Below are 19705 nucleotides of genomic sequence, written 5' to 3' on the forward strand. Positions count from 1 at the left end.
TTCCTTCTCCAATGCATGAAAGTGAAAAGCTAGATCCCCTTGAAAAGGTCTAAAGTCCCTTGACTTCAGATAATTACCATGGATGGGTGAATTCCTTGGCAGTCCGAGGTTAGGACTTGGCACTTTCCCTTGGCGTGCGTTCAATCCCTGGTCTGGGAACCAGATCCCGCAAGCAGTGCGGGGCAGTAGATATAAACATAGATCGATATAAATGGATTGTTCCTGCTGGAAAAGACTTTTGAGATCTATGATGCAGCACTCCTGTTTGGGAAGCTCAGAGGGACTGGTCCCCAGCGGAGTTGGAACTAGAGCACAGCCTCCCAGCTCCCTCTCCAGTGGTTCTCCGCCCCCACCGCACTATCCTTCACCCTGCAACTAGCCTGCTCCAGGGCAGCTCCAGAGTGGAGGCGGGTGTTGCCATGGCAACCGAAAATCACAGCTTTTCCAAGACTGGATGAATTTCTTGAACTGTCATACTTTTCTAAGGAGAGCTGAGTAGTATTTCTATGTGATTTACTCCTTCTACCTTTGTAAACATAACTTTCAAGTGATTACATTAACAGTTCAGCAAAACATCCCTTTGCCTGGTTCTGTATATTCTTTCTGAGAATCTGCTTGCCCCAGGGACAGACAGGTAACAGAGCACCACAGCAAGGGCCTCTGGGCAGCAGGGGGCCACAGTGCCTGGGGTGAGAAGGCGAAGAGGAAGCAGGAGGGGACCTGGGCAGGCAGGGAGGCAGCTGGGACTTCTAGTGAATTCATTATTTTTCAGCAAGCTGGCCAGGCAGCATTGCATCTTGGCTGGACAGGGCAATTAAACAGCTTCCCAAGCTCCTAACGACTCGCTTTCTTGAGATTTAAGCTGCCCTCGGAGTTTCCCAAGGGAATTTATTCTCAAAAGTGGCCTCCCATGGATGCACCTGGTCCATTGCCACTGGGTTTGGCCAATTGGTTGAAAACTGGGAATTCCGGGTTCAAAGCCACAGCCTGTAATCTGCAAGGGGTGATCAGTTGCACAGTTCAGCCCTAACTCCAGCACTCATAAGCATGCCTGCCAAAGACTCTTTCCCTTGTGGGGGCAGCTCAGGGGTCTGATTTCTCATAAACCTCTTCTAAAATGCCCATAGAGGGTCTACCATACTTTGTACCTAGTTCACCGGGAGTTGGACACAGCCCCAAAGGCAGGATTTATGATTGACTAGGAGCCAAAGCTCTGTCCTAGAGCAGCAGCTAAACCAACCAGACTCTCTCCTGGGGCACTGAGAGCTGCATAAAATTGTTACTAAATATGAGCATGAGCAGAGGAACGATTTGCTGAGAGGAGGGGATGATGTTGGAGGGAGAGGAGTCTTCCTGAGGCATGGCTGCTTGAGGAGGTGGAGCATTTCAGTTTCCGTTGTAATCTGGAACAACCTGAGTGCATCTCTGATCCTGTGACCCAAAAGATCCTCTTTCACACAGTCACACACACACACACAGAGCCAGGTGGACAGAGGTCCACTTCCATCTGACTGACTCAAGCCAGAAGGACTCCGCCTTTGCCTTACACTGAGAAGACATATGTGTGTCTAGTTGCTCAGTTGTGTCCAACTTTTTGGGACCCCAGGACTGTAGCCCACAAGGCTCCTCTGTCCATGGGGATTCTGCAGGCAAGAATACTGGAGTGGGTAGCCATTCCCTTCTTCAGGGGATCTTCCCAACCCAGGGATTGAACTCGGGTCTCCGGCATTGCAGGCAGATTCTTTACCATCTGAGCCACCAGGGAAGCCCCAAGAAGACATATGGTATCTAGAAAAATTCAAGAACTGTCCTCAGTTCCTCACTTTAGTTTTACCACGAAACATGGGCAGGGTCAAAATAGCCCCCTTTTAAATAGAGTGGTCTTGTACATGTTTGGTTTCACCAAATTATGATTTGTTTGTTCATGGGTCCATCTCTCCCAAGAGACTATGAGCTTACAGATTGAAACTGGGTCTTACTCATCTCCGGAAGCCTAGTGTCAATGTCCCAGTTACGTACTGCTACATAACTATCCCAAAACTTACTCACTTAAAATAACACTCTTTTCACATCATGATTTTGTGAGTCAGGAATTTATACAGGAGTCATCTTGGTGATTCTTCTGTTATACACAGTCTCAACTGGGGTGACTCAGTGACATTCAACTGGCCACTGGCTGGGCTGGAGAGTCCAAGACAGCTTCCCATATCACTGGTGCTGCAGTGGGATGGCTGGAAGGTTGGGCTCAGCTAGGACCCTCTCTCTCGTCCCAGAAGTGTAATCAAAAGCAAACATTTCAAGAAGACAAAGGCTGAAAGAGGCTCTGAAGACCTATCTTTAGAAGTCCCCGAATATCATTTCAGCTATATCTTATTAGTCAAGCACATCAGTAAGAACAATCCAGATTCTAGAAGGAAATTCGATTCTACTTATGTTGAGGGACAGCATTCATGAACTGGAAGGGAAGACATTGGTGGTCATCCTCCTTATAGATAATCTACCACAGCCTAGTACAGTAATTGCCAATAAATAATGAATTAATATGAAAACAGATTAGCCCTACTTAGTTTCACACAGATGATGGAGTGGTTCAATGAATACAAGGCACATGAAAATGCTTTCCAAACCATCAAGTGCTACAAAGAAATCAAGGTTTGTCTTGGGCAAAAACCATGAAGCTCACTCTATTTACAAATGAGTGTTTGCAGGGTTCTCTCTGGGCTCTCCCTTCCCACGCAGAGATTCATGACAGACATCACTAATCAATCACAGCTCTTGTCCACTGATGCCGTACACAGTCTCAGAATCCTTCTCAACTCAACATTCCAGTCACCCAGTACAAATTGGTCAAAGTTATCATGGGAGTTGAAACCGCTTTATTATCAATTTTCTTGCCTAAATTTCTACTGCTAACCCACCCCCAAAGAGTCCAGGCCCTTAGTTTCTTAAAACATACACACAGACTTCTTCTTTTTTTTAAATAGAAAAACGTAAAGTTTAAGTCCTGAAGAAGATGAAATAGCAGACACCATCACCTTCCAAAATTGGTTTTGTAATGGAAATAGAAACTGATTAATGGCAGTGAGCTCTGCCACTGTGAATTATTTTAAAAGAAATAACTGCATGCAAGAATAGTCATAAGACATGTCAAAAAGGAGAGAATCTGTCTACCTTGACAAATTTTCCCCCATGGGAACTGCATTTCAAGGTGAGGCAAGGCAAAACTTGTGCATCTGGATGAATGCAAGTTGAGCTGCCTGACCACCATCTGCCTCCACGCTCATCACCCACCCACTGATTCCCCTCACACCCACCCTACTGGCAGTTCAGCCTTTTGGAAAATACACTTGATGACTCAGCTAAAGTCCTTGAGGAAAGATTAGAAAAATCCACAAAATAGCCTCTGGTTCTAACATGGCTTTCTGCCGAGTGATTGTTGATCCTGCAAGGCCAGCAGCAGGTCATGCCTCGCATGGGGTGAGTGGTCCTGAAAACTGCTTCTCTTCCCTCCCCAGGCTCCAGTCCTGCCCTGTTCTCAAGCAAGAAAACAAAAGGCTGAAAGTCACTGATAGAATCTGAGGAGGCCAACTAGACAGCTGTAGGTCACAGGATTTGGAATAAGGAGACAGGTTCAGGTCTCTGGGAGGTTGGGCTTCCAATGGCTCAGCAGGTAAAGAATCCACCTGCTACAATGGGGACATGGGTTCCATCCCTGGTTCAGGAAGATCCTCTTGAGAAGGGAATGGCAACCCACTCCAGTATTCTTACCAGGAATATCCCATGGACAGAAGCGCCTGGCGGGCTATGGACCATGGGGTCACAAAGAGTCGGACATGACTGAAGCGACTGAGCACAGCACAGCACAGCTCACTTGTTTATCGCAGGTCAGTTTACATCCCTGAGCCCATCTGCTCAAGTGTGCAATGGGAGCTATACTAAGACTGGCCTCGAGGGAGCTGGACAGTTCAAAGGCAATGACAGATGGGACCTGGGAGCCCTTTCTACACAACTGGGCCAGGAGCCACCAGCAGGATATGGGACCACAATTCGGACAGTCAGCTTTCCACGTCAGCACCCCAGCTTTCCCAAATGTGGAAAATCCAGGTCTGTAAAGCTGCCCTCCCCTATGGAGAAGGAATCAGGCCATAGTGACTGGGATGATGCTTCATGGAGCTACGTTCCATGTCATCTGCTTAGAAACAACCCAAGTAGAAGAGTCCTACTGGAACCCTGCTGGAACCACACCTCAAGCTTCTTCATGAAGTGTTCCCAAGGAGTCCTCTAAAGTGGGCATGAGGTGTTATTGTTCTCGTGTTACAGATGAGGCAACAAGGCACAGAGAGGTTAAGGAGCTTACCCAAGGTTCCTCAGATGATAGACTTGGGATTCAAATCTACAGAATCCAGCTCCAGTGGCTTTAACCTCTAGGCTACACTACCTCCCCCAGAAGATGAGGGTGGCTGGAAAGAAGCTGGGACCAAGCAGCTCACTCAGAAAGGATCTCTTTCCCTCCACTTCTTATACTTTGGGAGCAGTCTTTTTATTCTTATACTGCAGGGAAAATAAATGAGCCAGAGTCACAGCAAAAAACACAGTTGACATCAAGCATCCTGTAGAGTTAAAAAAAAAGCAGAAGGGATGATGTCATTTACCTAAATGTTTTAAAACATACGGAAAACATATTTTATCTAGAGATTCAGACATACACAGCAGCACTGAGACATTCCTTAGAAGGATAAACATCATCTGTAAGATTTACCTTGGGGGCAGGTGCATAGCGGGTAGGGTACCCAAAAGGCTTCAAATGTATCTATAATTCTGCAAAGCAGTTTCAGAACATGAGCATTCAGTACATCCCTATGCCTTTCTAAATGTTTGAAATATTTCCTAATTTAAAAAATAACTTTCTACCTTAGAATACTAACATCTCAATATTGACATCTTATTCATTTGTTGCCCCTTAGGTTATATATCTGGAGAAGGCGATAGCACCCCACTCCAGTACTCTTGCCTAGAAAATCCCCTGGATGGAGGAGCCTGGTAGGCTGCAGTCCATGGGGTCGCTAAGAGTCGGACACGACTGAGCGACTTCACTTTCACTTTTCATTTTCATGCATTGGAGAAAGAAATGGCAACCCACTCCAGTGTTCTTGCCTGTAGAATCCCAGGGTCGAGGGAGCCTGGTGAGCTGCCGTCTTTGGGGTCGCACAGAGTTGGACACAACTGAAGCGATGCAGCAGCAGCAGCACCAGGTTATATATCAGCTCCCATTTCTTTGTCAGCTGATGATCAGATTGCCTTGAGCATCTGCTAATAATAACATTAATAACAACAGTAACTAACGCTTATTGAGAGCTTGCTGCTGCTGCTGCTGCTAAGTCGCTTATGTGCTTCCCTGGTGGCTCAAATAGAAAAGAATCTGTCTGCAGTGCAGGAGACCCAAGTTCAATCCCTGGAAGTTCTCCTGGAGAACTTCTGGAGTCAGGAAGTTCTCCTGGAGAATGGAATAGCTACCTCACTCCAGTATTCTTGCCTGGAGAATCCCATGGACAGAGGATCCAGGTGGACTACAGTCCATGGGGTTGGCAAGATTCAAACACAGCTAAGCAACTAACACACACACACATACACATACACGTACCAATTTTGTTAAACACTTTTCAAATATCAACTCAGTATTCCCAGCGACTTTGTAAGGTAGGAACTGTTATTAGCCCCATTTCATAGGTGAGGACGCTCAGGCTTAAAGGAATTTGGAGCATTTCTATGGTTCCTCAGATAATATGCTACAGAGCTGAGATTTGAATCCATTACTGCCTGACCCCAGAGCCCGATTTTGAACAAAACTCAGGTGCTAGGGGAGGGGAGAGGCAAGTAGGAAGAACGACATGGCCCCCAACTTCAAGGGGCTTCCAGTCCACAGTGGACGCCATGATGTCCTAATTTCCCTGAGTCACTGGAGGCGCTGCTAGCCGCGGCCCTCAGCTGAGTCCCTCTCCAGGACTTGCCCTGGGCTGAAGAGAGACAAGTGGCCCAAGATCACGCCTTCTTCCAGGACCAGCTGCCTCCAGTGACTCGACGAAGGGGTAGAAACGCCCAGTCTTTGCCCAGCTCTGAAAGCGCTCCCATGTTAGCGCTCCGGTGTTAGTGCTTCTGGAGGTTGGCTGAGACCAAGGTTGCAGAGCTGCAGTTCATCTTCTCCCTCTGCCCACTCTTGCACCTGTCACTCGCCCAGGAGCCTGGGCATGAGGGCATCTCCGGTAAACTTCTTGTGTGCAAGAGCCTGCTTCCTGGGGAACTGGCCTGGGACCCCATCTGACAGGGAAGAAAGGACACAGGGACAATTCCATGCTACACTGAAAATATCCCAGGGAGAGGTCTAGAAGAGCCTGAGGAACTACAGAGCCTTCCTGGAGAAGGCGAAGATTCAGCTGAACTTTGAAAGATAGGGAGAATGAGAATATTTCTATTTGGCCATAGAAAGGAATGAAGTTCTGACACGCTACGATACCGAGAAACCGTGGGAACATTATTCTAAGTGAAAGAAGCCAGTCACAAAAGACCACATGTACGATTCCATTTATATGAAATGTCTGGAACAGGGAAATCTATTCAGAAAGGAAATAGATTATGGGTTGTCTAGGGCTGGTAGCCTGGGGCTGAGGGGACTGGGGAAGTGATGGCTAAAGCTTATTGGGTTCTTTTTAAGGGGATGAAAATGTTCTAAAATTAACTGTGAAACATTGCACATACCTGTGAATATACTAAAAATGATTTTATGTTACACTTTTGGTGGATTGTGTGGTATGTGAATTATATCTCAATAAAGCTGTTGTTGTTTTTTAAGAGAAGAATCTGGAGGAGAGTGGGAGAATCGCAGATGGGCAAAACCACAGGCAAATACGTGGAGACTTACATGAATGTGTGTGGGTGTGTGTAGGTGTGATGAGAAATAGCAAAAAACAAAGGTGGCAGGAGGCCGTGGCCAAATAAGGAAGGTCAGAAGTCCCTCCAGAGAGGAAGTTCGTTTTGGAAGATCTGGGAGTAGTGAGATGAACACGAACATGCCCTACCTTCCCCTTCGTTCCCCTCCTTCTACATTTTTGACTGCTTTGTAAAATTTTTTTTTCTTCCATTTTATTCAGACTACACGTTGCCATAATTTTAATTTAAAAAATCTCAGAGGTCTCCAAGGCTTCCGATTTCCCCATCTCAAAGACAGCCACTTAAACTCTTTGCTTGGTGATACTTTTGCTATATCTGAAGTGGTACCATCCTGGGAAAGGAAATTAACCAGCCAACAGAGATGTCCTCAGCTTTGCTTGGAATCCCAGTTGCTCTCTCTCCTGCTAGATCAGGTACAGTTGAACAGCTAAGCCAAACAACTTAGAGGGGGAATCCAAGAAGAGCAGCCTTCAGAGATGGGGCTGCAGAAACCCAACTGTTTAATTAAAATATGAAGTCACGGTACACTTAGCTTTTGATCAACGTGCCTCTCCTGTTCCATTTTAAATCCCAGAGCTGGTGGCTCTGCCTGGCTTGGAAAGAGGTGTAGATCAGTACTGACATCCAGTGGTCACAGAGAATTCTCTGCCTGAAGCTCTCCATCTGTGTCTTCCCAGAATCCAGTGGGTGTTGGTTCACCCAAGGAAAGGAGGAGCTATGGAAGCTGACAGCTACCAATAGGTGCTGTTAACTTGGAAAATGGTGTGATCTGTAACCAGAGGCCAAGCAACTCAGGCCAAAGCCTTGCCAGGTTACAAGATGCGCAGGGGTTATCTGAACGCTGACCCTGGTGTCATAGGGAGAAAATGGGGCCATCACTGGCAATGCAGTAAGACCACACAAAGTTAAAATGTTAAAGAGCCACAGGGCCTTGAAAAACACACTGGATTTTAAGTTAGAAAGCTTGGTTCAAGGGACTTCCCTGGTGGTCCAGTGGCTAAGACTTTGCACTCTCAAAGCAGGGCACGTGGGTTCAATCCCTGGTCAGGGAATTAGATCCCACATGCCACAGCTAAGAGTTCAAATGCGGCAGCCAAAGATCCTGCAGGGCACAGGGAAGATTGAAGGTCCCACATGCCGCAGGTAAGACCCAGCACAGCCAAAGAAAAGAAACCTTGGTTCAAGACCTGCTACTCTGCGTCACCCTGAGCAAGCCCCTTAAACTCTCTGTGCTTCAGCTTTCTCACCTTCAAAGTAAGGCTGGTGCTACCTTCTCAGCCAGCTTCATAGTGCTGCGGTAAGTGTCATATGAGAATGTTTGCAAAGCATTTTGTAAGCTGAGAAATGCTCTACAGCTGGGGCTTCTAGGATGAAATGGCGATGGACAGAGTAGGGCAAACAGGAGCTGGTAAATACATGTTGAGAAGTGACTCTGGAGGTTTGGACAAATGACAAATAACACTTCCAATTTCCAATTTCACTGAAGCTTTGAAGACTCAGCCTTGGACTGCCAGGGTGACCTCATCAGAAAAGGGCATTCTGCATTTTGCCCTGGACTCAAGTCTCTGAGATAAACATTGGTGAGTAACTTTAGAGCCCATCTAACTTCAAAAATCATATATATAAAACAGGTTTTTTTTAAATAGAATCATAACCCAGAGGAAAAACACAAAGCACCATTTCTTCTAATGTCAAAGGGAGCTATTGTTAATGCTAATTGCACTAAAAGACTACACCCTTGTACATTTCTTTTTTATTTTTTCTCTTGTTTTTCCATTTGTATTTGGACTAGGGTTTTGGCAAGGAAGATTAGTCTTGCAAAGTGGCTCTAAATGAAGTTATGAGATGACCAGAGATAGCGAAATGTGGTGTGCATAGGAGAGAAAATGTGCGGAGGTGATTTTGGAGACTTAAAGACCATTGTTCTGACTCTTTCAGTGCCGCCAGATTTCATAAATTACCAGAGTGGAATTTTTTAAAGCTTAGTCCAGTCTTTCTACTTGAGCTTAATTTGAAAGAACTATAAACCAATTATCCCCTGCTTCCTTGAGGTATCAGAGGGTGTCGGACCCAAAGAAATAATTACGTTGCTGTGTAAGTCTATCTGTCAAGGAAAAAAATTCTATTCTTGCCCTGTGCATGCTGCGTGCTAAGTTGCTTCAGTTGCAACCCTATGGACTGTAGCCCACCAGGCTCCTCTGTCCACAGAATTCTCCAGGCAAGGATACTGGAGTGAGTTACCATGCCCTCCTCCAGGGAATCTTCCTGACCCAGAGATCAAACCCTGTCTCCTCCTACTTTGCAGGTGGATTCTTTACCACTGAGCCACCCAGGAAGTCCATTCTATCCCTAGAAAGGTTGTTTTGTTTTTTACAGTTTATATAATTATAGGAAGGGCTGGGAAAAAAAGGTATAATTTTCAGTCACACAGCAGAATCAGTCCACAGGGAGCAGGTACCTCTTCTGTTATCTGGAACCACCTACTGAGCTGGGAGGACTGGAAGCCTTCCTCCCTTTTTTTGGTGCCTGGCAAGATCAATTGCCATGACTCTAGACCCAATTCATTGGAATGAGGCAGGTGCAGTTCCTTGAAAAGGGGGAGCAAAGCTGAGAAGAGAATAAGGGATGCTGACAAGTCGTGATAAAAATGTCCATGACACCTCACAGAGCCATTGTGCCAATCAACTGATAATGGGCACAGAGCTCCCACAACATGGCATTGTTTAAAGCCTCCTATGGGATGCTTCCTGTCATTTGTAGACAGAGCCACTGGTAAAGCTCAGAAGCCAAGTGGCTAGGCGACCAACCCAGGACTGAGAGGCAGGCGTGATTGGTTTGTAACTTGTGACCAAGGATGAGTCACAAAACTTCACCAAGTTCAGTCCTATAAGAATTAAATGATGATATGTGCCTGCCACAATGTCTAAGGCCTTAGTACCTTCCTTCTAACAATTAGAATCATTATGGAAGAAGGATTTAGAAGCCCAGTGGTGAAAGTCAGATTTCTGAAGATGTCAGCAGCTGGGCAAACTGAGTGGGACCCAATTGTCCAAGGAGAGGGAAAAAAACAAACAAAAAAAACCACTGATACCAAATCAGCCTTAACCTGGAAAAGTTTTAAGTTACCATCCATAGCAAAGAAATGCCAAAGGAAATGTGAGTTCAGATGGGCATTTTTTTTCCTTACTCAAGCCATTGTTCAGTTAATACCCCTTTTTTTAATGTTGAGTCTGATATCAGTTCTTTGGGTTGCAGAGACCAAAACTGGGTAAGCAGTGTGCATGGGGATTTCTTCAACTGTTTATCCACACCCTTCACTGGCCATAGGCCCATCACTACATGCTGGGTGTACAACTTAACAAGACAGGTTTATTATCAGGGTGCCTCATGCTGCAGGTCTTCTAGGACTGGCCCCCTTTCAAATAGCCTGCCCTGCTCTCTTCAGGAGCTCGCTCACTCACTCTGCATCCCATTTTGCTTTCTTCATAGCACTTCTCTTTTTTCAAAGTGTCCCTATGTGTTCATTTCTTGGTTGACTTATTTATTTTTCTGCTGCCCCCAGTAGGACATCAGCTGCATAAGAATAGCCCTTGTCTCCCCAGCTCATTACAACATCACCAGCTCTCAAAACAGAACTGGCTCAGGGGGATCACTCAGCAATATTTATTGAATGGTACTGAACAAAGATCATGGCATCTGGTCCCATCACTTCATGGGAAATAGATGGGGAAACAATGGAAACAGTGTCAGACTTTATTTTTGGGGGCTCCAAAATCACTGCAGATGGTGACTGCAGCCATGAAATTAAAAGACACTTACTCCTTGGAAGGAAAGTTATGACCAACCTAGATAGCATATTCAAAAGCAGAGACATTACTTTGCCAACAAAGGTCCGTCTAGTCAAGGCTATGGTTTTTCCAGTGGTCATGTATGGATGTGAGAGTTGGACTGTGAAGAAAGCTGAGCGCCGAAGAACTGATGCTTTTGAACTGTGGTGTTGGAGAAGACTCTTGAGAGTCCCTTGGACTGCAAGGAGATCCAACCAGTCCATTCTGAAGGAGATCAGCCCTGGGATTTCTTTGGAAGGAATGATGCTAAAGCTGAAACTCCAGTACTTTGGTCACCTGCGAAGAGTTGACTCACTGGAAAAGACTCTGATGCTGGGAGGGATTGGGGGCAGGAGGAGAAGGGGACAACAGAGGATGAGATGGCTGGATGGCATCACTGACTCGATGGACGTGAGTCTGAGTGAACTCCAGGAGTTGGTGTTAGACAGGGAGGCCTGGCGTGCTTTGATTCATGGGGTCGCAAAGAGTCAGACACGACTGAGTGACTGATCTGAACTGAACTGAACTAAATCAAATGACTGAAGAGTTTTCAGACCATGTGGTCTGTTTTTCGTTTTCCAAGAGATAGTCACAGCACTTGAATTTGGAACTTCAGTCCCATTGGGGCCTCCATTTTATAGATGAGGAAACATCCACAGAGGGTGAGTGGTTTGTTTGACGTCAAATGACAGAAAGGAACAGCATCAGGGCTCCCAGTCCAGTGCTCCTTCTACCCTAGAAACACATGGAATGGTTAGATGCAGCATAGCAGACCAGAGCATCGATGAGGAGGTTCTGAGGTCAGAAGCAGTTAGGGATCACCAGAAGTTGCGCTTTATTTGTTTGGTTCTGAAAGCTCTCTCTGGGAGCCTAATGTAATGTCGATATAGATACTTCCAATTTGCAGAACTCTCTTCTGACATCATCTCCTACAGATGCTATGATCTTTCTTAAGATCAGATAGGGGTTTTAAGGACAAGCAGCTCCAAGCCTGTGAAATGGCTTGACACAGTTTTGTTCTTGTGAGTCAGGACACTGGGTTGCAAATGCCAGAAATGCAACCAAAGTAGCTCAGACAAAAAGGTCTCTCACCCAACCACGGAAGGAGCTGCAGCAGGGCTACGGGAACGACTGAAACCAGGAGCTCCGGCACCACCTTTCCTCTGCCCGTTGAGTTACTCTCCATGCAGCCCAGTTTTCTCCATGAGCTGAGAACACGCTCACTCACATCTGTCTCACATCTCGAAGCTCCCACCTCCAAATAGTTCCAAATTTTTAATCTCTTTTCCCACTTTTTTAAAACTTTTATTGTGAACTGGAGTATAGCTAATTAACAATGTTGTGACAGTTCCAGGTGAACAGCAAGAGACTCAGCCATACATATACATGTATCCATTCTCCCGCAAACTCCCCTCCCATCCAGGCTGCTACATAACATTGAGCAGAGTTCCCTGTGCTATACAGGTCCTTGTTGGTTATCCATTTTAAATACAGTAGTGTGTGCCTGTCCATCCCAGGCTCCCTAACTCTCCCTTCCCCCATCCTCCCCCCACCCCACCCCTGGCAACCATAAGTTGGTTCTCTTAAGTTTGTGAGTCTCTTTCTGTTTTGTAAGTAAGTTATTATTTTTTTTTTGACTTTGTAAAAAATTTTAATTGGAGGCTAATTACTTTACAATATTGTGGTGGTTTTTGCCATACATTCACATGAATCAGCCATGGGTGTACATGTGTTCCCCACCCTGACCCTCCCCATCCCATCCCTCAGGGTCGTCCCAGTGCACCAGCCCTGAGCACCCTGTCTTATGTTCTAAATGGTTCCAAGTTTTTGAATTCCCAGGTAAGAACTCGGATCGGTCTAATCTGAATCAGGTGCCAGCTAATCAATTGCTTGGTGTGGCACAGGCACGAGACTGCACCGCCCAGACTTGGTCCTATTTCTGTGAGTTTCCTTCAGGGTTGTGATCCATGTATCCCCATCATGGGTATCTGCCACAGTTTGGTGCCTGACAATTTGGACCACCATGCTGCCTCTTCAGTTACTTCATAGCACTAAGTGGTTCATGCCCTTCATGAGTTAAAACAAAGCAAAACCCTCCAACTTTTTGCATCCTTAAGTTTTAAGACAAATGGGTTGATTGACTCTCAAGTCCCTGCCAGCTCCTACCCGTGAGTGGTTTCTGGATGACAGTTGCTCTATCATCCCAACATTCTCCCCAAATGTGAACATCCCTCTGCTCTATCTCCTAGGACCAGAAAACCAGGTACCCAGAGAACCTAATGGAGCTGGAGAATAAGCCTGGCTGAAGAGGATGAAACTCTGTTGCACTGTGACCAGCAGGAAGAAACTCGCGGCTCACAAGGGCAGAATTGGGCAGAAACCCGGTCTTCTAGCTCCCCGCACCAGGCTGCCATCCCTGAGAGCCTGAAACCTCTGAGGCCTCACTGTCCTACAAGTGGACACTTGGGTGTGCCCTGCCCATCTCTCCCTGCAGAGGTGTGGGTGTCCCCCTCCTGGTGGAGCCCAGGGGCTCCTGAAGACACAGGTCTGCATGGATATGAGAGTCACACACCTAAAAGGCTCCAGCCCCACAGTGGTGCTCTGCCCTTTGCCCTGTGATAAAGAGACAGTGAAAACCAAGGAAGCCAGCAGCACTTCCCATCCACAGGGATTAGCGCTCCTAGAAGTTACTGCTGAACCTTAAAATGGAAAGAAGTGCAAGCAACCTAATGTCTCTGATGGTGGCTCTCAGGCTCAGGAAGACCTTCTGAATCTTAGAAGAAAACTAGGGGTCTGAGTCTGGTGCCTCTGTAGCAGGATTTGGGGGTTTGGAAATGGATCCAGTGCTTCTCACCCCTCTCACGTGCCTGCATTTTACAAAGTCGTGCCTGAGATACCTCTCTTGGGTGTATTTCTTTGGGATGTAGCACTGAACTGGGTTTAAAAAGTGTACAGCAGTTAACTGGGTCACAGTTACCTGCCTTTTAGAGAGCAGACAAGATGTGGGGATACACGCAGGAGGAATAAGGCCTCCTAAGGACCAGGGAGGAGGTGATGCTGGAGTTAAGACTTAAATAGCCCAGTAGAGGCATGGAGAGAGGGCATGGAGAAGGTATAGGAGCATGGGACATTCTGGAAAATTCTTGACTAGGATATAGGATGTGAGGTCAAGGGTAAGCTTATGATCATGAATGTCCTCTGACACATTTAAGCTGTACCTTCTAAGAACTGAACAAGCACAGACCACCTCCAGGTGAGCTAACCGTGACCAGAAAGAGGAGGGGACTTGTGAACCATACATGCCCAGAGCAGAGCACAGTTTGGGTTTCTCTGCCACCCCCAGCAGACAGTGGCCCACTCACTTACCAGCTTCCTTACCACAGACAGCTGCCGGGAGAAGGAGAAAGATAAGAACAGGGAAAGGCAACATGCAAATGGTCCACTCAAGACCAGCCCAACCCAGGAGGTGACTGACAGCAGTTTGCAGGCTGGCCATGATCCATCAGCCCCAAGTTACAGCTGCTGGTGCCAGGACAGTATTAGAAGGAGGGTGGTGTTGGCCCAGGAGACAGCGTGCTTTGCCAGCAAGGCTTGAAGGGCAGGGTTCAGCACCCCAGAAGGTTTATGACACCTGGACCAGAGGAAGCCCCTCCTTCATAGGCAGAGAGATTCCCCATGGAGGAAAAGTGATGGTTTGGTCAGAGTTGCCACCTGCCAATGCAAGAGACCCAGAAGACTCAGGTTCGATCCCTGGGTTGGGAAGATCCCCTGGAGATGGGAATGGCAACCCACTCTAGTATTCATGCCTGGAGAATCCCATGGACAGAGAAGCCTGGCGGGCTACAGTCCATAGAGTCTCAAAGAGTCGGACACTGGAGCAACTTCACGTGTATGCATGCAAGCACTCAGGCAGCGCAGAGAGCCACCTGGCTGCTTCCTCAGCTCCTAGGAGCCACAGGGGCCCCAAAAGAAGCAGGCACAAAGTCAGCAGGAGTTGGTTATAACAGCTGCGCCCTCCTGTCTGCTCTCTCTCCCTCCCCCTCCCTTTAGTAAAAGACAACTCTCCTGATTAGTTTCTGGTTGCCTGTCATTGTTCCTGACTTGTCATCAATCTCAAGGTGTGCTGGGATGCTTTGTATTTACTTGGAGTTGCTTGCTTAGGCATGCTGAATCAGCAATCCTATTAGCAGAATTTTTCTTTTCATTGTGTTTGTGAAATGAAATAAAATAAACAGGCCCTGTCTCTAGGGAGCTCTGCCTGCCTCATTTCTCTGAACACTGTCAGGCTCCAGGGAGATCCTATGAGGGCTTTCGATACAGCCAAGGGTACACCCTTACCTTTGGTACTAAGAAGGCCTGGGAGGAAGGGTGGCTGGCTCCTCCAGCCAGAAAGAGAATCATGGTGAGGAAGAGAGTCCTGACTGGCCACAATGAAGGGGTCCTGCAACTGATCATCCAAGACTGTGGTGCCGGACAGGGCAGGTAAGGTAGGGAGATGGGTCCTAGTCCCACTTCTGCCCTTCTGACCTGGGAGCCTTGCATGCTAAGTCATTTCAGTCGTGTCCGACTCTTTGCAGCCCTACGGACTGTAGCCTGCCAGGCTCCTCTGTCCTTGGAATTTTCCAAGCAAGAATACTGTAGTGGGTCACCATTTCCTTCTCCAGGGGATTTTCCCAACCCAGGGATCAAACCCATGTCCCTTACATCTCCTTCATTGGTAGGCAGATTCTTTACCACTAGCGCCACCTGGGAAGCCCTGGGAGCCTTAAGCATATAATTCAAGCTCTGAGTGTCACTTCATTCATTTGCAAAGTGGGGAGAACAAGTCCTGCCTCATAAAGATTAAATGAAATCTCATACACGTAATGCCTTGGCACAATGCCTGGTGCAGACACATCTGGTGAATATTTCCATCATTCCTTCTGGGGCATTACATTCTATAGGGCTGTATGTTAGAGAGGGCTTTCTGATGGTGCAGGGAGAGGAGGGGACCTTTTGCTGGGTCCTTTGGAGGGTATAATAAAGGTGTGGGAAAGGCTTTAAGAACCTGAAATATACATATGATTAATGAGACAAGAGGGCAGTGAGCTCTCCTGAAAGCTCCAAGGAAGTGATTTATTGCACAGAAGCAGCGATGCTCCAGCACCACTAATTGGGGAGCACTTTTCTGGGTCACAGACCTTGACCATGCACTCGCCATGCTCCATGTGAATAGTGTTTGTGTCAGAATTTAAAAGAAGTTCATTCCTAGCTGGTCTTTGGGGCTGCCTGCTCCATCACCATAAGCACAGGCTCTGTGCAAAATGCAACCCTCTTGCTTCGTGCTGGAGAGAGACAGAGGGGAGGGACCTCCCCACTCAGTGAAAGGTTGAAAATGAAAGTGAAAGTTGCTCAGTCGTGTCCAACTCTTTGAGACCCCACAGCTGTACAATCCATAGAATTCTCCAGGCCAGAATACTGGAGTGGGTAGCCTTTCCCCTCTCCAAGGGATCTTCCCAACCCAGGAATCGAACCCAGGTCTGCAAAAAAAAGCAGAGTACAAAGTTGTACTACATGCTTTATGATCCAAGCTATGTTGAAATACATTTAAAATTTTTTAAAGATGAAAACACCTTCTTGTATCTAGCCAGTGGATGATGAGGTTTTGTTTTTGTTTTTGTTTTTTGGTCTTCTTCCTACTTTTCTTTCTTTTTTTTTTTCTAAAGTCATTTTTGATTTCGTTACAATATTGCTTCTGTTTCATGTTTTGGTTTTTTGCCAGGAAGTATGTGGGATCTTAGTTCCCCAACCAGGGATTGAACTTGAACCCCCTGCACTGGAAAGTGAAGCCTTAATCACTGGACCACCAGGGAAGTTCCCTTCCTACTTTTCTGTGTTTTACTAATTTTTCCATGAGCATGTTGTTCTTGTTGCTGGTTTAATTTTTTTGGCTGTGCTACATGGCATGTGGGATCTTAGTTCCTCAACCAGGGATCAACCCTGCTCCCCTTGCAATGAAAGTACAGAATCTTATCCACTGGACCACCAGGGAAGACCCCAACATGTAACTTTATAAAAATAATAAGGATGAGGGGAGAAAGGAAGAGGAGGAGGTGAGGAAGCTTGAAAGGCCTCTCAAGCCTTTGTGTATTGCTGCTGCTGCTGCTAAGTCACTTCAGTCCTGTCCGACTCTGTGCGACCCCATTGACGGCAGCCCACCAGGCTCCCCCATCCCTGGGATTCTCCTGGCAAGAACACTGGAGTGTGTATTGCTGGTTTCCATTTAAAATCACACTTTCTCTCTCTGGATACCCAGAAGTCATTGGGGAGGTGGAGGCACCATGGCAACAAGTCCATGGGCCTCAGGACAGAATTGACAGCTACAGGACCCAAGGCCACTTCCCAGGCCTACCCAGTGCTGACAGCCTAGGGAATTACCTTAGTCGATAAAAAATCTGCTTGCAATGCAGGAGACCTGAGTTCGATCCCTGGGTCGGGAAGATCTCCTGGAGAAAGAAATGGCAACCCACTCCAGTATTCTTGCCTGGAGAATCCCATGGACAGGGGAACCTGGTGGGCTACAGTCCATGGGGTCCCAAGAGTTGGACACGACTTAGCAACTAAACCACCACCGTGTTGACTTACCTAGCATCTCGCATGCTAGAGAAAGAAAAGGTTAATGAGGCCGGTTTTTCTCCAAAGGCTATCTTTTACACAAGTGTTGTGTTAGTTGTTCAGTCGTGTCTGACTCTGCAACCCCATGGACTATAGCCCACTAGGCTCCTCTGTCCATGGCTTTCCCAGGCAAGAATATTGGAGTGGGTTGCCATTTCCTTTTCCAGGGGATCTTCTTGACCCAGGGATTGAACCTGGGTCTCCTGCCATAGCAGGCAGATTCTTTACTGTCTGAGCCTTGTACACAAGCTTAGTACATAAAACAGGTTACAAAGGAGCCAGACAGCTAATTAAAAGGAAGGAAAGGAAGCAGGGAGGGAAGGAGGGAAAGACAGAGAGGCTCCACCCATCCCCACCTCCATCCCCTGGTCTATGAGGCCCCTCTTTAGATTTTTGTGGAAAGCAAAGAGAGCTTGAAAACCTTGTAAGATGGGCCTGGGTTCAACGGCCCCATCATGTGGAGAATAGAGACTTGAAGAAGGTGGGATAGGAGGGAGGAGTCTATTTCTAAGGAATTGAAAAATATGTTTTTGCTGAAAATCCATTTCCAATCAAGCAGGTCCATCCAGCTCTGTTTTAGAAACAGACAATAAAGATGTATTCACCAAACAATTCTGTCTCCTGGGAAAAGGGTAAGGTTTTATATGTGAATACATTTAAGTCTGAATTATCTACTTGCTTCATGAGCCATACAATTTATGAGATTGAATAAAATCATGATTACTAGCAGTTCATCCAGGCTTTCAACAAGTTGTTTCCAGTAAGTTCTGTGCTGGGCTTCCAGAGTGGGGAAAATACCCTTTTAGATTTCCTTCTACTAATACCTAATTGTCTCCTGGAAAACAGATTGCTGTGGGTGTTATTGATAGTTTCTTTTTTTAAATGAAAGGTGACTTTGTGTATTATTGGGACTCATTTGCAACTATGATCTAAAATATCAATATTAAAGGCAAGAAATGTATTTTTCTGCATTTGGACTGTTTAACTCGTCTTGGCATCTTTTTGAGGTCTAGATCCTGGGGAATGGGAAGCTCTGAGCAGCCTTCAAACACATCTGCCTTCTCAGTCTGTTCAGCCACTGGGGCGCCGAGTGTTTTCTTTCTTCTGTCTTTAAAGAGAGGCAGCCAGAGACCGCAGGCAACATTCTCAAGAGTGCTGGTGTGAGTGAGTGTACATGCGGGCGGGTGCTCAAAGGGTCGCTCTGAGTGCGTTTCTGGTCTGTCACATGCTATGTGCCAAGGGCACTCAGCTGAGAGGAACCACAGGAAAGGGTCTGCAGAGGCGCCAGCCTTACATGTGCCCCCGAGAAGGCAAATACCTCCACAAGGACCCTTCACTGGGTTCACATCTGAGACCAGGGAGCCCTAAGTACAGGCTCTGGTGGGCAACTGCCACCCCACCAGCTACTTCCTGGCTGACCTTGGGCAAGTTTTGCCGCCTCCCTGGGTCTGTGCTCTCACCTGTAAAATAGAGATAATCCCAGTAGCTTGTTGTGAAGACTTTTTACATAATTCCATTGGCATTACGATTATATAAGAGAACGCCCGTAACTTTTAGAGAGACTTACAAAATATACAGAAAGGAAACAGCATGAGATCAGGGGTTTTAAAAAAATGAGTAAAAATATAGTGGGGGATGATTCCACATACATCAAGCTCAAGAAAGGGCAGAATGAATCTATGATGATAAAAATGAGAATGAGAATTGAAATGAAAATGAAAGAAAAGCAAAGAAAAATGAGAAATGGAAAAGAGCACCAGGCTGCCTTCTGGAGTGCTGGAAATGTTTTATAATCTGATTTCACTGATAATTGCATAGATGGCAAAACTCACCAACCTGCAAATGGTTCAGAAAGATGATGACAATGACAATATGTGTGTAAAGTATGATAAAGCAAATGTGGTAAAATTTTAACATGTAGGGAGTCACATTAAAGAGTATATGGGAATTCTTCGTGTTATCTTTGTAACTTCCTATAAGTATGAAATCATTTCAAAATAATAAAAGTTCAAATTTTAAAAAACCACATACCTGTACACTAAATATATCTGAATCTCACTAAATATGAATTACATGTCAAAGAAAAAATTAAAAGGGGGATTAGGACGTATACACAGCAAGATCTTTAAATGTTGAGTCTGAGTGATAGGTATATGGAGGTTCATTGTACTAATCCTTTTCTACTTTGGTATATGTTTGACTATTTTTATAAATTAAAAAAAAAATTAAAAACAGCCAAAATATTTGTCAAGCTCCTGGCCCTATGCCTCGCAGAGGGA

At 46.2% G+C, this 19705-nt stretch overlaps 1 long non-coding RNA gene across 1 annotated transcript in view; it reads left to right on the plus strand.

Moving 5' to 3' along the window:
- The window catches only part of LOC138985793 (uncharacterized), a 60970-nt gene extending 42653 nt beyond the window's left edge, over nucleotides 1–18317 (plus strand). Inside the window, exons 3-4 of the long non-coding RNA XR_011462756.1 lie at nucleotides 8432–8525; nucleotides 13022–18317. This is a non-coding gene — a long non-coding RNA (uncharacterized lncRNA). The remainder of the gene's footprint in view (nucleotides 1–8431; nucleotides 8526–13021) is intronic.
- Nucleotides 18318–19705: the final 1388 nt, after the last annotated feature.

This window comes from Bos mutus, chromosome 26, assembly GCF_027580195.1.
Source record: "Bos mutus isolate GX-2022 chromosome 26, NWIPB_WYAK_1.1, whole genome shotgun sequence".
NCBI lineage: Eukaryota > Metazoa > Chordata > Mammalia > Artiodactyla > Bovidae > Bos > Bos mutus.